This window comes from Etheostoma spectabile, chromosome 11 (assembly GCF_008692095.1).
Source record: "Etheostoma spectabile isolate EspeVRDwgs_2016 chromosome 11, UIUC_Espe_1.0, whole genome shotgun sequence".
In the NCBI taxonomy this organism is placed as follows: Eukaryota; Metazoa; Chordata; class Actinopteri; order Perciformes; family Percidae; genus Etheostoma; species Etheostoma spectabile.
Genome location: NC_045743.1, coordinates 21,039,004 through 21,042,272, shown reverse-complemented (window position 1 = coordinate 21,042,272; position 3,269 = coordinate 21,039,004). Strand labels below are relative to the sequence as shown.

General features: G+C 40.9%; 1 long non-coding RNA gene across 1 annotated transcript in view; it reads right to left on the bottom strand.

Moving 5' to 3' along the window:
• Nucleotides 1-3,269, bottom strand: part of LOC116697864 (uncharacterized) — a 12,867-nt gene that overhangs the window by 1,169 nt on the left and 8,429 nt on the right. The window contains exon 3 of the long non-coding RNA XR_004334065.1: nucleotides 1,398-1,409. This is a non-coding gene — a long non-coding RNA (uncharacterized LOC116697864). The remainder of the gene's footprint in view (nucleotides 1-1,397; nucleotides 1,410-3,269) is intronic.

The following is a 3,269-nucleotide window of genomic DNA, read 5'->3' as shown; positions in this document are numbered from 1 at the left end:
GGGAGAAATAAACATTTCCCTCTTAACTCAACGTCTGATTCATCCTTCCGGTTACACACCTTACTACGGCCGCTGGCAACATCTACCTACAACATCTCTTAAATAAAAGCATGTTAATAAACTTTACTTCATGTCTGGCCCTTGATGTGATTCTTATTTTCCGGACTGGCCCTTAGTGAAAGTGATTATGACACCCCTGGTTTAAAGAAATGCCATTAAACGAGAGCACAGTAAGCTCCCTTCTTGGACTGCTGTGTGGACCAGCCAGACCTTCCTCCGCAGCGCTGTGAAGGAAGGTCTGGCTATTTAAGACTTGTATATAAAAATCGACGACATGTCTCCACTTCCTCCCACTGTAAAAATGTTAAAGATTGTTTCCTTTGCCTATATTTTTCTCAACCGTGGAACATCTGTACTTCTACACCCATTCAGTCTCCCCCTGCGAAGGTTCTTCTTTATACTCTGGCTAATGAAGGGGTCTTTGTGAACGGCATTTCGTCATCACAGTCATAATCACTCATTTTAATTATTTACAATTTGTTTATTCCATAAAACTACGGAATTTGGATCAAAACAGCTGATCTGCAGTGTAGTATGTTGTGCGGCACCGTTATACAGGGATAGGGAAGTTCTAGATTTGGGAAAGGCTGGTCGGATGGCAAGGTAAACAGTGGCAAATACAGATCTTCAAGTTAGGTAGATTTAAACACCCGAGAAGATAAAAAAATGGACATCCATCTTTACTAAATGTCTGTTCAAAATGCAGCAATGTTTTGGTGTACCGATGATGACAAAATGGTTGTTTAAATTGAATTTGTATAAGTTGGCGACCTTTGTCTCTATAGCGTGGGGAAAAGGACAAGAGGGTTTATTTGTTTAATAGCGTATGTTGCGTTTATAGCACAAACTTGTCACTTGTAGGTGTCAAAAATCTTTTCAGCTGCGTGCCAACCTTCATCTACTGTAGCTAACACACTGACTATAGAGAATTAGCTCATTCAACCACACTTAAACTCAGCCAAAACTAGTCCTTTAATGCAGCACATATTACTATTGATTTTGGCTTTTCTAGGCTTTTCTAGGCTTTTATTGCAACAAACTCGTAGAGAAATCAAAGCCACAGGATCTACCATTGCCCACATGAATTGTGCCCTGTGAACACCCTTTAAAAAACATACAAACGACATATTTTTCATTGAGTTGTTCATATGGCAGTGCTGAGCCAGTGCTGAAAACCATAATTTCACCATCTGTCACCCAATCCAATACTGGATCTATTTTAGCTTTCTTATTATATTATTTTCTACCCAGAGGTTGCTTGGATAAAGAGTGGATGAAGCTGCCATGGTAACGCAGTGCTACTGGCCATTCGATCTCCAGATGTCTTTGAAATGGACCATGTGCATCCGCTTCAAACAGCACATCACATGGGGAGCCCTCTGAAGTATCGTGGTCTTACCTCATCCTTTCATCTCAGGCTAAATAAGCCTTTCCTTTCACCACACCGGAGGAGGAGAAGAGGAGGGAAATAATAATCAGGCGCTGTACTTTCAATTGCAAACAAAAACTTTGAAATGGGGTTCAGTTAAAGATAAATCTGATTTTTTTGATGTTCTTTGATTGCCTCATGAGTTCCCTCTGACGGTCTGAAGTATTGCTCAAGGCTGAAGGTAAGAATCCATGTCCAAATAAATCAGCGGTTTTAATTGCTAAATACTCAGAAGTGTGTCCTTCAGTCGACTATTTCACACTTCAGAGAGGCCTGTGGGACTGAGATGGCAGTGGGCAGCCAGTCCAGAATGAGCGTATAAATTGCAAAGCCCATTACAACCAGTCCGCCTCATTTGACTCTCAGCTTTGTACATGGCTCACAGGTTATGGTAATGGTTATGGAGGCCTGGGCTCACTGGATATTTGCAGCTTTGCATTCATAATGGCAGCCGGATACAGTCAGAATTCAGTGTGCTCCAAAACGGCAGCTAGTTATTTCCCCTTACTGTTCAGTGTCAACATGTTGCTTCACAGGCAGGGCTCTGTGTCAATGCAGCTTTTTGTTAACATGTCTGTGCCTCTACTGAAGCTCTCCGGCTTCTTCCCCACCTGTGCCCCAATGCAAAGGCTGTTTAATAGAAAACCACAGCTAGGATCAGCTCAGGATTCCTTATTATTAGCTGCCAGCTGGCTCCATGGAGTGCCTACTTCACCTTGTAACACAGGCCTCATTCAGGTACAAATGTCCTGTAATGTGCCCCCCTCCGCACACACACACACACACACACACACACACACACACACACACACACACACCATCTGTTCTCAATTATACTGATTTGTATCTTTTTAACAAGGAGGCCTAACCGATAGTTTAACTCACATGCATGGCTAACAAGAGCAGGAAATGAGATGTGTGTGTGTGTGTGTGTGTGTGTGTGTGTGTGTGTGTGTGTGTGTGTGTGTGTGTGCAGCACGTGAGTATGCTTGTGTGTGACAAACAGGGAAGACACAGGGATGTATTTCCATAGGGAGTCCATCACTTGCAAACTTTTAAAGAAATGTCACTTGTATAGATGGAGATGTTGTAAAGTCAATATGGAAGTCAGGAAAGTGTCTCCTATAGAGGGACAACTGAGGGTACTTCCCACTGGGTATCGTAATTAATACTTTTTAGGCCTCGACTGAATTGCCTCTAAATTAACAAGTATAGAAAAATACCTTGTCATCCAATACCCAACTTTAATACTTAAGGAGTAAATCCAATTAGAGATAGTAGGGCCAATTAGATTGCCGCATGCTTCTATCACCATCCAAATAATGTTCGTTATTGGCTGTCTTACGTTACATATTAGACACAAGGGAAACATAGTACAATCTGAAATTTTTTTATAAAAAGATTTGCGTTGTAATGTGTTGTTATTTTCTTTAATTACACGTATTATTATGTGTTTATCGGTGTCTTCTTCTTTTCCTCTAATCCCTAATCCCTAATTCCCCATTGAGGGATTAATAAAAGATTTGAATCTTAAATCTTAATGTTGCAATTTCTTCTTGTTAAAGCGTCCATATTCTGCTCATTTTCAGGTCCATAATTGTATTTTGAGGTTTTAACAGGATAGGTTTACGTGGTTTCATTTTCAGAAAACAACAATTTTTTTGTTTTACTGCACACTGCTGATCCTGTTCCCACCCTATGTGTTTAGGTCTCTTGTTTTAGCTCCAGAGTGAAAAATCTCCCTTCTATCCTATCTTTGTTGGGAGCTGCACATGCTCAG